The following is a 14,148-nucleotide window of genomic DNA, read 5'->3' on the forward strand; positions in this document are numbered from 1 at the left end:
TTATTACTCATAGCCATATCAACTTGTAGTGGTTTACCTACCGCTGCCGCTAATGAAAAAATTATTTCTTTTCTAAAGAAGTTGGGTGATAGAGCTAGTAACGATATCCATGTAATGGTAATAGACATCTCTTCTTGTGGATCAAACAGCGGATCCCACTTTAATTTTCGTATTGGAGAATTCCAATTCTTGTGTGCAATGTAAAAAATAGGTTTCGATAAGAGATTGACATAGTATTCCATTCTGGATTCTCTTATTAAAACGTATCTATTACATAACAATCCAATATTTACATCTTCTTTATGGTCACATTGCTTGGGTATAAGTTTTCTCAGATCCTGAATATCAGGTCAGCCATACGAAAATTTTCCTATAACTGCATATTCAAGTTCTTCATTAACAATCATCTGAGAATTTCTTCCTCATTTCATACCACTCTTGGTTCCCCGTGAAAATATGTCCACTCTTGGTTCCCCGTGAAAATATGTCAAAGGTTTTACTGGAATGGTTACTCTTTTTACCACTTCTGGTTGTAGTGTAGATGCGTAAGTCCTTTCTGTTAAAGGACATGCAATAAAAGCAACGTTAACTTGTTGGCCAGTCTCTGGTGGAGAGTGGCCGAGAGCCCTTCTTTATGGTCACATTGCTTGGGTATAAGTTTTCTCAGATCCTGAATATCAGGTCAGCCATACGAAAATTTTCCTATAACTGCATATTCAAGTTCTTCATTAACAATCATCTGAGAATTTCTTCCTCATTTCATACCACTCTTGGTTCCCCGTGAAAATATGTCCACTCTTGGTTCCCCGTGAAAATATGTCAAAGGTTTTACTGGAATGGTTACTCTTTTTACCACTTCTGGTTGTAGTGTAGATGCGTAAGTCCTTTCTGTTAAAGGACATGCAATAAAAGCAACGTTAACTTGTTGGCCAGTCTCTGGTGGAGAGTGGCCGAGAGCCATTAAGGCTATCCGACGGAAGTATCAAAACTAGGGTTTTTAAGCTTGACGATGATAAAAGATGACTTTTTTCCTTATCCATGGGGCATAACTTATTGTTTAAAAGTCCTTGATTTATAAAACATCTCATAAATCAAGACACAATATGGTAATGTCAAATCTTATCTGTGGAGCGTAACTTGTTGTTTAAAAGTTCTTGGGTTAAGTCTTGCCTCTAAGACAAGAATTATAGAATATCTCATAAATCAAAACATAATATGATAGTGTCAACTTTTACCCATGGGACGTAACTTGTTATTTGAAAGTCCTTGGATTAAGTCTTGCCTCTAAGGCAAGGGTAATAAAATATCTCATAAATCAAAACACAATATGGTAATGTCAACTCTTTCCTCTGGGACACAACTTGATACTTAAAAGTCCTTGGTCTAAGTCTTGCCTCTAATGGAAGAGTTATAAAGTATCTCATAAATTAATACACAATGTGGTGGTGTCAACTCTTACCCATGAGGCATAACTTGTTGTTTGATGGTTCTTAGGCCGAGTCTTACTTCTAAGACAAGAGTTATAGAGCATTTCATAAGTGAAAAAATAATGTGTTAGTGTTGACTCTTGCCCAATGTACGTAACTTGTTTGAAAATTCTTGGGATAAGTCGTGCCTCTAAGGCGAGAATTGTAGAACATCTCATAAATGAAGACATAACGTGGTAGTGTCAACTCTTGCCTGTGGGGCATAATTTGTTGTTTGAAAGTTCTTGAGCTAAGTCTTGCCTCTGAGGTAAGAGTTATACAACATCTCATAAATCAAAACACAATGTGGTAGTATCAACTTTTACCCATAAAAATGCAACTTGTTATTGAAAGTCTTAAGTCTTGGCTCTACAATGTGGTAGTGTTAACTCTTGCCCATAAAACGTAACTCGTTGTTTGAAAGTCATAAGTTTTGCCTTTATAATGTGGTAGTGTCAACTCTTACTCATGAGATGTAACTTGATTGGACGGAATCGAAGAAAATAACAAAAATAATAAAAATTATGAAAAAAAAGAAAATGAAGAAAAATATTAAAAAATAAAAATCAAAGAAAATGTAGAAGTTGAGAGAGAACGAAAAAAATAAAGGTTGAAAACAATAAAAAAAAAGATAAAATAAAAATAAAGGCCGAGAATTTTTTTTTAAAAAAAATAAAAATTAAAGAAAAATAACTTTTTTAATAACAGTAGACGTTGAGAAGAGTAAGTAAAAAAAAAAGTAAGGGTTGAGAAAAACTAAAAAGAACAAAAAAAAAAGGAAAAAAAATAAAAAAATCAAAGTAATATAAAAAAAGAAAAAAAAGTTGAGAGGAAAAAAGAGAAAAAAGTAAGGGTCGAGAAAAATCAAAAACAAAAAGAGAAAAGAAAAAATAAAAAATCAAAGAAAAATTAAGAATAAAAAAAAAGTTAAAAGATGAATAAGTACGAAGTTGTTATCAATTAAAAGAATTATTTATGTAATTACTCCATTGATCAGGGATAACTTTGTCTGAAAATATATCACTTAATAGTTGAATATTATTTTTATAAAGCTTTTTTATTTGGGTCAAAATTTGAAAGCGACCTTATTTTTGGATTATTCCTTTAGTTTCCCCAAGTCCCAACCTAATAATTCATCAAGTCCGTTATGCAAATGCATGGTCTTATAACCAGCTATTGCATCAAGAGCTACTTCATTACATCAACGTCGAACACTGTACCATTTCAAAAGAGAAATTGCTTGCTCGAAGTCGAGGATGATGTTGATGAATGTTGAATAGACGGATCATTGGCCTCTGGCTTCAGGAGATTTCTTTGGTATTGCTAAAATTCACTGAGCTAGTCTTTTCCTTCTTTTTTTACATTAAAGATATGACTAGGGGTGGGCATGGTATGGTATATACCGAATTACCATGCCGAATCAAAATTTTTGATACCGTAGTTTTTGGTATTATGATATTTAGTATGGTATACATTTTAAATTTTTTTGGTATATGTATGATAAGGTATATGGTATTTACAAATGACATACCGAAATACCGAATACCATACCGAAATATATATAGTTACATAAGTAACTTTTTTATATATATATGTGTGTGTGTGTGTGTGCATGTATATATGTATACACACACATAAAAAAATACTTAGTATTAGTATAAAAATGTTTAGACTTTGAAACTTTCGCTACTCTATCTTGATTGAAATATCTTTTTGGTGTAATTGACTAATAAAAGGAATTGTTTGTACTTTTTTTTCAATATTTCTACATGTGTAATGCATTTTTATGATACAATTAAGACATGCTTTGAAAAGTCAAAGTAATAATACTCTAGTATACGAGTATATATTGTCAAAGTTAAACAAACTATGGTTACCGATTACCATACCGCAAAGTACCGAAATCAAATGTCAAAATACCGAACCATCCCGAATTAACATGGTATGGTAATGGTATAATATTTTTAAAAATTAAATACCGAAATTAACGTACTAAAATTTCAAATACCGTACCATACCATACCATGCCCACCCCTAGATATGACCAATATTTGCCTCTTCATTGAATGGAAAATTATCCATTAAGGCGCGCACTTAGGAAAAGGCTTACTTTATGAAAACCACGGGGTCATTTGGTAGAATGTATAAGATTAATGCTAAATAAGGCGTATTAGCAATACTTGTATTACTAATGCAAGTATTAGTAATGCTGATATTAATTATGCGTTTATTATTTTTTATGCAGTGTTTGGTTTGATATATTAAAAATATTATATATTTAAATAAATTTTATAAAAAAATACTTATTTACCAAATTATCCTTCTCCATACACTCTCTTAGCAAGTAGCATCAGCTACTGTTGTAGAAATAAAAAATTCCAATTTTTTCAAGGTTGCTGCTATTGTTTGTAGAAACAAAAATCTGATTTCAACTTTTTTCTAAAGTTTAAAAGCCTTGCAATAAATTCGACGATATTTTGATCAAAATAAAGATGGAGAACAGTCTCACGCTTTATGAACCCCATGATAAGATAGGAGGTTGTAATGTATCTACAGATCTACATATGCGTGAATATTGCAGATGTAAAGGTGTTGTACTTAGAAAAGAATGGATAACCAAGAAGCTCATAAAAAATAGATGTTCTCACCTAAATTTTATCATCAATTTGTTGACTTTGAAAGATTTATTTTTCTGCATTTAGTTGCTAAATAATTGAACTTAGCAAAAGACTTTGATGGTATTCCAAATCAGTCTCTTTTTTCCATGGAAAGTAACAGAAGAAGAAGAGAAAGAGGAAGCTTATTACAACCAAAAATGGTGGAAAAATGAAATTGAGAAATGCAATTACAGTGGGAAAAAGAATTGTAAGATATTTTGAGGGGTAAATTTTTCATTTAATAAATTATGCGTGTATTAAATGCTTTGTATTGCTAATACATGAGAAATGATGTGTATTATTAATACACACCTCAATACACAATAGAGTGTATGAGTAATCTTTGTATTAATTATATACGGACTAAAAGATTATACCAAACAAGATATTTGTAATACACATTAACCAATACATGCATTATTTTTTCAATACACTCTACCAAACGGCCCTTTACAATCTTTTTTTACGTAAAAATTAGTAGTACGTAGAGTAAAGAGAAATAGGGACAGGGATGGATCTAGGGTGGTAGGTGGGGAATTCCCAAAAATCTACCAACTTTCGTGTGGATCTTTTATTTATATTGAAAAATCTAGTAAATGTATTAGAATTATAAGTTGAACACCATAAATGAAGTGTGTCATTGCTCTAGTGATAGAGAAAGAGTTTGCTAAAACTTTGTAGTCCTCTTGGTTATAGGTTCTAACCCTATAATCCACTATGTTTAATTTTTTATTTTGTTCAAGGAACCACAAATTTTAATCCTAGATCCATCTCTGAACGGGGAGGAGATTAGTACAATATGAGGAATTTAATTCTCAGTGAGAGTTTAGATAGACTGAACTACTAAAATTTTTTGAAAAGACTTAGTTTAACCATCAAATTATCTAGGACCAATAAAGCACTTGAGTGAAAACTTTTGATGATTCAAATACCAATCTTTTAAAAAGAAGACGCTAAGTCAATTTCTTTCATTAATATTTTTCAAGCTAACTCGAATACAATCGTTTTGAAATAAAAAGAATTACGGAGCTTCTAGCTAACTATGATCCACTATGTCTATTGGATGAGATGCAGAGACATACAGTACCTCCACAACATATAGGTGCCACAGTTTCCACAATTTCATTCTTCACGTTCAAAAAGAGATGCACATGCTAATACAGTACTACTATAAAGTATGGTCTCAAATTTGATAAAACTAAGGCATACGCAGAGAAGTCAATATCCAATATTGCATTAATTTTCTTGCGACTAAACGTTTTTCAGCTTTATATTGCATTTACTATAACAGTTCACAAGATCGACCAGCTACATATGCAACCTAGGTAAAAATTTATACGCATTTGGTGTATACATCAAATTAATGTTCTTTAACATGATCAAGTGATTTAATTAAGTAAAATACTTGATAATTAATCATGGTTAAGTAACATGAACTTTAAATCCAAACACATGAAGTCAATATCCAATATTGCATTAATTTTCTTGCGACTAAACGTTTTTCAACTTTGTATTGCATTTACTATAACAGTTCACAAGATCGACCAGCTACATATGCAACCTAGGTAAAAACTTATATGCACCCGGTGTGTACACCAAATTAATGTTCTTTATCATGATCAAGTGATTTAATTAAGTACAATACTTGACAATTAATCATGGTTAAGTAACATGAACTCTAAATCCAAACACATGTCATGCATCTATTGACTTGGTGTATACATCGAGTGCGTCAAAGTTTTAACCTGCAACCTATCATAGAGATTGCAAGAGAAACAATAGGGCGGAGTTAGGGGCATAGGGTTCATCCGTCCCCCTCTGATCCACCTTGTTAGAGTTTCACATTGGTTGAGAAATGAATTTGTGATCTATTTATATGGACTTGAGCAAATCTCTGAATTATGAACTAGCTTATGGGCTGCGTTAGACCAAGATACTATTACGATATATACCATTAATCAAGTGTTTAGATATAGCATATTATAACAATCGTGATGGTTAAAATTCTAAGTGGGAGATTGTTGAAATGTATACTATTAGCCATGATATATATACTTGTTTAGATATAGCATTTATTGTAGAACAATTGTTAAATCAACTTTAATAAAAAATTAATAGATCATGTATGCGTTTATGTGTCCATTTACTTATATAATAGATGATTTGGTGTATAGACTTTTATAACTTATACACTGAGGATTAAATCATCGGTCCTTATAAGTATAAAGATTTTTATTCGCAAATCTAGGACGATGGAAATTGTATAAGCTATCGGTATGATTGTAGCGTAAGATTAAATTAATTTATCTTGATTATGGAAACTGTGTAGTTCTGACTTCTTGTGTTAGTGCATTTTGTATGTATTGGGCGGGATTTAGCATAGATAGATGTTTTAGACTGGTAAAAATATATTCTCTAAACTATTAAATGTACTTATATTCTCAATTTTGATATAACAATTATGAGCTATATATATTAATTATAATTTTGATTTATTAAAAGGTGAGATTTTGAGATGGGTTAATATGCCTGATAGATTGGATGATAATAATATATATTGGTGAAATAATAAGTTAGTTGATGTCTCGATATAAAGATTGATGATATGCCTTTTTGGGAAATTTATAAATTTTTATTGTATCAAAAGTTTTTATTGTATCAAATCTTGCAAGTGGATTTTATGAATCTGACACATGAAATAAATTAAGCAGTGCTCAAAGGAAATTAATCATTAAATTGAATTCGTTAGTAATTTAATTTATTGATTAGTATCTATAATTTTAACATGGGGAATTACATAAGTGTTTAATGGAAAATTTCACAATATAAATAGAGGAGTGCAATTACGAATTTCTAGAGGAGTGATTTGTAAAATATTATGATAATAATAATTCAAATCAAAATTTTTAATTTTTTTCATAATAAGAGAGTCTCAGTAATTAATCATGTGGTTCCTGTCGTGCTCATATTTAATTAGAATTCAAAATCATATTTTATAGGAAAAAAGAAAGAAAATAGGCGTTTGTTTTCTTGTTAGAAAAACAACTTTTATACATAGAATTCTCCTAACCTAAAAAGATGAACAGATTTCTATTCAATTGTTGCCTACCCAAGTTTTGAAAGAGTGGTGAATTGGTGATGGTTTTACATGTATACATTAGTCTCCACTTTAAATGATCCAAACTACTGACAAGGAAAAACATATAACCAACTCTAAATGGACTAATCGGTTAATTCATATAGAATAGTCTTCACTCCCCACATGTAAACGTTGAAGTTGTGCATGTATGAAAACGTACCACGTATTTTCTTCGTTTCATATTAGTTGATCTTTTTTTAAAATATATTTATTTTAATTTAATTGTCTAAGTTTTAAAATTAAAAGTATTTTATATATATGTTTTCCATTTTACTCTTGATAGAAATACTAAATAATACTCCTTTCGTCCCATTTTATTCGTCCCAAATTGAGATGACACAATGATTAAGAAAAATAATTAATAACATGACTAGTTTACCATAGTACCCCTATTAAATGATGTTTACATTTTAATTTGAAGACAAAGTAATTAATACAGAGGGTAAACATGAAAAAAAAATTATTTTGTCTTGATAAGTAAAAAAAGACAAGTAAAATGGGACATCAAATTAGGAAATTTGAATCGGATAAAATGGGACGGAAAGAGTACATCCAAAGTTTTCAAAATTATTGAATGATACATAAATGATCTTAATTCTCAAAATCAAGATTAAATAATTATTACTTACCAGTTTCAATTGTAAATACTCAATATTCTAGACGTAATGCATGAGATAAAGTAATATGTACCAAATTTTGAATGTTAATCATTGCATTAATTATTTCACTTTAAAAGGCATTCAAAGGTAAAAATATAAAAGACATCTATATTTATTAATTTCTTAATTGTTGTGTCAAATTTATAGGAGTCAACTAACACAAAATGGAGGGAGTATACAATAATCTGCACTTTTCTCTAGTCACAACACTTGTTAATAATTAAGTCCGAAAATTGAGAAATTAGTGTGCGGATGCCCTTAATGGTATGCAGTGTTTCGAGAAAAAGTGCGGACTTATTCCAAGACGCATATGTAAATAACAGAGTAATGACATGAAGCTTGGTTTATTACCTTTAGGAAAAAGACATCGTTTTCACCTCAAACTATATTCGAAAAGTCTAAGTCACATCTAAACTATACTAATGACCTATTACACACCTTAACTATAAAAAAGTGATACTTTTTACACCCTGTCAGACATTACATCACTTGCATATGTGATGTGGTGTTTTACACGCACTGCCACATCAGCGTCACATCAGCACCACATCAGCATCACGTCAGCATCATCCGAAAAAATAATAAATTTATTATTTTTATAAAAAAAAAAATTCTTTTAAATTTAATTTTTTTCTTCTTCTTCACTGCCCAAATCCTCCATGAGGTCAATTATTTTTTCTTCAATATCCAAATTCTTCAATGCCCAATCTCTGTTGGTACAAGACATTCTCTGCAACCAAAGCAGATTTCAAATTGGTGAAGTGGCTATCATCTAGAAATTCTTTCAAACCAAGGAATTTCGAGCGCAACTTTTAACAATGTTCTTCATCACCTGCAATTTTTTTTTTATACTTTTGTTCTCTTTAGCAAATATCAAAGTCTCATTGTTGTTGTCATATTTGAATTATAAGATGAATGAATTGGAAGGTGAAATTCAAAGAGAGAAGCAAAAAGTTGAAAATTAAAATGCAACCAGCGGGATTAAGAAGACATTATAAATCAAAATTCTCCCAATGACATAATTTATTATTCAATAGATAATTTTAGAAATCAATTGTACAAAATTCAGTGGGATTAAGATGGCATTTTCGTCAAGTGTTTGATGAAGTGTGATAAAAAATTTAAAATTTTCTCGTTTAGATAGAAAATTCAATTTGATTTTGTTCATAATGAAATTGATATTGATTCGATGAAGGTGGAGGATGGGGTGTGAAGAAATTGCTTATTTGGGGTTGAGGGTGATGAAGAAGATTCGTTGGTTGGGGTGGAGTTGGATTTTTGGGGTGGGGGTGATGAAGGAAAAGATGTTTCGATGAAGGTGGAGGATTGGGTGTAAAGAAATTGTTTATTTGGAGGTGGGGGTGATGAAGAACATTTGTTGGTTGGGGTGGAGTTTGATTTTTGGGGTGGGGGTGATGAAGAAGATGATGTTTGGGGGATGAGGGAGGGAAGTTCTTGATTTTTTATTATTTTTTTCGTTATTTTTTTTTATGTAGATGCGACATTTTTTATTTAATTAATTATGTTTTTTTCACGTCAGATCTAGGGAGTAAAAAATATCATTTTTTTTATAATTTAGGTATGTAAAAGGTCACTAGTATAGTTTAGATATGTCTTCAACTTTTCAAATATAGTTTAAAGTGAAAACGATTTCTTTTCCCTTATCTTTATCATGCCAAAGATAGCATGGAGGCACACATATACAAGCATGAATAAGCTAGCTCTGCGCTTTAGTGGCCATAAATGCTCGATCACACAGAAAATCTCAAAAGATTAACTCAAAAGAAAGATTCTTGGGTATGAAATAGAGTCAACTACTAAAAAATAAACTTAAATGTCGCCATATTATTGAACAGAAAAGGTTAAAAATATCCCTTTTATCGTGAAAATGATATAATATAACCAACTAGGTAAGGATAATTAGGGTCTTAATAAGTGAAAGAAGGGGTATTTTCAATCCAAAACTTGACGTTAAGGACAATTTAGATAAAAAATAATGAAAATAAGATAAATTTAAACCATTTTCAATATGACAGACATTTAAACCTTTTTTAATGGCATTTTAAAATGCATATTCGTTTAATTCAGATAATCCAACTAGTAAACTCCAAATCTTCCCCTAAAATGAGGAGTCCCTAACAATGCAATATCTAACTTAAAATATGAGAAAAGTAAATAGTTTTTCTTTTCAATTTGAACAATAGTTACAAAAATAGTAAATTAAAATGTCACTTCGACTTAATATAAGGTACATTTGTAAATTATGGTTTTTGACTTTGAAAAAAGTGTAAACAGGTTGTAAAATGATATAACAATATTTCTTGAAAGGGAATTAAAAAAGGGATAAAACCACCCTTTTGTCCCTTTATTTAATATCTTTTGAACATGAGTGATAAATAGTTATATGCTAGTATATCATAATAAGGTTAATTTATCACTTCTAATATCTTATTACGTATTTAAAGTATCTTTAAATAATTTTAAAAGCCGCTCGATTAAATGGTAAGACTCTTCCACCATGCGACTTAGCCAAATATAATCTAATTGATTGTTCATGCAATCACTAAAAAATATTGGTTTAAAAAAACATTTAAAACTTTTCTTGTCGAATTAAATGCACCCTTTAGTTAGGTGGTTCAATATATGCAGTAATAATTTCCTAGGCCCCAAACCCCAAAGTCCAATTATAAAAGTAGTGCCTTTAATAAGTGAGCTTAGATTTTCTTTCAAAATTAATAGTAGTAATAAAGCAAATCAAGAATAAAATAAAGAAAATTTACATAATATTGGATCTGGTTCCTCTTCATTTTCACTCCCTCCATTTTTCTCAAGTTTCTATCCTGATTGATGACATATGACATAGTTCAAATTGAGTGGGTAAGATTTAATTATTCTAAAGTAAATTTCTAACCATGGTTTAAATAATAAATACACTATATATTTAGTTTAAAAAATTATTGTAATTCCACAATCTTAGCAACATATTATCTTGTCCATAAATACAGCAATAAAAAATCTTTACTTCCTAAATTATTTTTCATACGCATGGTCCAGCTTTTAATTTCTATTTAAATTAATCCTTTTATTGCATTTTGGAAACTTTCTCTTTAATAATTACTAACTATTTTATTTTTAAAAAAAAAATAGGAGACTCTACAAATTCTCCTATTTTATCTCACTTATTTTAAAGAAAATAAAATAGATCTTTATTAAAGAAAAAGTTTTAAAAACAATAAAAAAAAATAATTTAGAATACGAGGGATTTCTCTCATTTTCTCTCTATTTTATTTCATCTGTTTTAAAGAAACTAAAATATCTAATTTCTAAGAAAAAGTTTCAAAAAAGGTGATAAAAAATTAATCTTATTTGAAGAGCTGATTATTTCTCCTACTTTATTTCACCTACTTTAAAGAAAATAAAATAGCTAATTGCTAAACAAAAGGTTTCAAAAAAAAAAAACTGATAATAAAAAAATCAATTGATAAAGAAACTAAAAGATGAAATTCTTGCATAGGAATAAAAGGTAGGAAGAGAAAAAATTTTGTTGCTTTATTTATAGACATATTGCTAAGATTATAGAATTACAATAATTTTTTAAACTAAATATATAATATATTTATTGTCTAAACTATAGTTAAAGTTGTATTTTAGAATAATTAAATCTTAGCCATTTAATTTGAATTATGTCATATATCACCAATCAGGATAGAAACTTGAAGAAAATGGAGAGACATTACACCTTAATTTATCATTGTTATTTAAAATGTTAATTCTTTAAAATAATTACAAAAATTTCTTTTTATGTTTTCTCTCTCCAAAATTTAAAATACATCACATCAACCTAAAATTCGAGTTAATTGGTCACTCAATTTTAAATTTTTATCTCAGAAAGTCACTCAACTTTAATCTTTACTTCAAAAGTCACTCAACTTTCATATTTTTACGTAAAAAGTCACTCAAACTACTTAATCATTTTTTAAATAACATTTGCTTATGTGAAATTATTATTTAAATGCAAATTTTAGAAAAATAAAAAATCATCTCTTAATGACCCTTTTATCCTTATTTCCATAAATTTAGTATCTCCCTTTCTCTCTCATTTTTCTTCTCCTTCTCTCATATTATAATTGATTCAACATTAAATATATTTAACAAAATATCAAAGGATCACATTAAAATTTAACAATAACCATAGAATTAAAATTATAATTATTTTGCTCTATCTTTTCAATCCTTGTTTCGACTTTTTTTTTTTCATCTGATATTGATGATCGTATTGAAATCTAATTAAATTTAAATTTGCACATTATATAGCTTATTGTAAATGTGACGCTCTCAACGATAACGCCCCTTCTCCCCCTTTCTGTTTTCACTCTAAAGATGCCCTTTTTTTTATATAAATATTTGTACTATAGGTATGAAAAAAAACACTGTATTATATGTATATGTATGATGAATTCGGGATTTTATATCAATAACTAAATATTATGAGTAACATACCTACGGTATAGGGATTCACTATATGTATGTAATAACTATGTACACGTGATTTTTAGTAATAAATGAGTTAAATTACGTATTATTTAGTTATATTTCATCGTATTAATGTAGTTTATATTAATAACTTTTTATCCTTCGATTATTGTTAAATTTAATTTGATCTTTTAATATTTTATTAGGCATATTTAATGTTGAATTAATTACAATATGTGAGAAGGAGAAGAAAAATGAGAAAAAAAAATTAATTTATGGGAATAAGGATAAAATGGTCATTAAGAAATAATTTTTTATTTTTCTAAATTTTACATTTAAATAATAATTCCACATAAAAAAAAAATTATTTTAAAAAAATGATTAAATAGTTTGAGTGATTTTTTGAGTAGAAATGTAAAAGTTGAATTAAAATCAAAGTTGAGTAACTTTCTAAAATAATAGTTCAAAGTTGAGCGACTTTCTAGATTAAAAATTTAAAGTTGAGTGAACATTTGAGCTATTAACTCCTCAAATTCCAAATCCAATTCATTTTCATCACGAATTTTGCTACTTTTCTCAAGTACTTATCTCATTTATCATACTTATGCTTATGTTTCGTGCTATCCCCTGTTCTTCCTCCCCTGTTTCATCCTCTTTTCCTTCTGCAACTTCTTCATTTGCTTCGTCTTCTTTTCTATCTTCTTCTCGATTTACAAAAGAAGTGGGGCGTGCTCACGATGGAATTGATTGAAATTGCTGCTGGTTTTCAGTGATTGTGGTGGATGGTGTAGTTAATGAAAGATCTCGATGGAAAGAGTAAAAATATTTGAACTGTTCGTTGTGTTTTTCGAATAGATTTTAAACTTCATTGACTCCATGATCTGTAATGGGAAGTTTGTTTGACGTTTTTGGAGACCCATTTGTGTCTTCATTGGAGTCTGTGGATTCTCCCGGCCACTTTACTGTCTCTCCGGTGCATGTTAATGGCGGATGAAAGGTGCAGATGGAGTTAGTGAAAAATGGAGCTGTGAAATACATGAAATACAAATATTATACATCGTATACATAAATATTTGACTGATTAATTATGTGCCGAAAAGTAATGTATACGAAATATAATGTATCGCGAACCTAAGTAATTATCCAGCAGTTTAAAATTTAAGATTTTATGTAATTTTGAATTAAAATAAAAATAGAATATAATTAGATACTAAACAATTGAAGTTTATGAATAAAATAATAATGTTATATACATGTACAAAAAAGTACTCTTTGAGAGTAAAATTTTCACAACGTGAAATATTGCTTCTTTTTCACACTCATTTTTTATATGCATTTTTCTTTTGCTTTAAGGTTTTCTTCGGGAAAAATTGTGATTACAGCCCTTAAAATATCATCAAATTCTAAGTTAGTCCGTGTGATAACTAATTAAACACATTTAGTTTTCAAGTAGTTAAAATGTGCAAGTACTTTGTTCCTTTGCTTGTGAATTTAAAAGGGTCAAAATCATTTTTCCTCTTCAACTTTGTCTTAAAAATTAAATTTTCCACTTTGAACAATAATCATACTCCCCCTTTATTTTAATTGACTTTTTAAAATTTCTATTTTATCCTTTATCATCAATTCTTTTATTCTTTTTTTAACTTCTTTAAATCATCATATTTTTCATTTTAAAAAAAATCATATTACTAATTTTTCATAAAAACATAAATATTATTCATATAACAAAATTTTCATAAAAACATAAACATTAT

Source organism: Capsicum annuum, chromosome 6 (genome assembly GCF_002878395.1).
Source record: "Capsicum annuum cultivar UCD-10X-F1 chromosome 6, UCD10Xv1.1, whole genome shotgun sequence".
Lineage (NCBI taxonomy): Eukaryota > Viridiplantae > Streptophyta > Magnoliopsida > Solanales > Solanaceae > Capsicum > Capsicum annuum.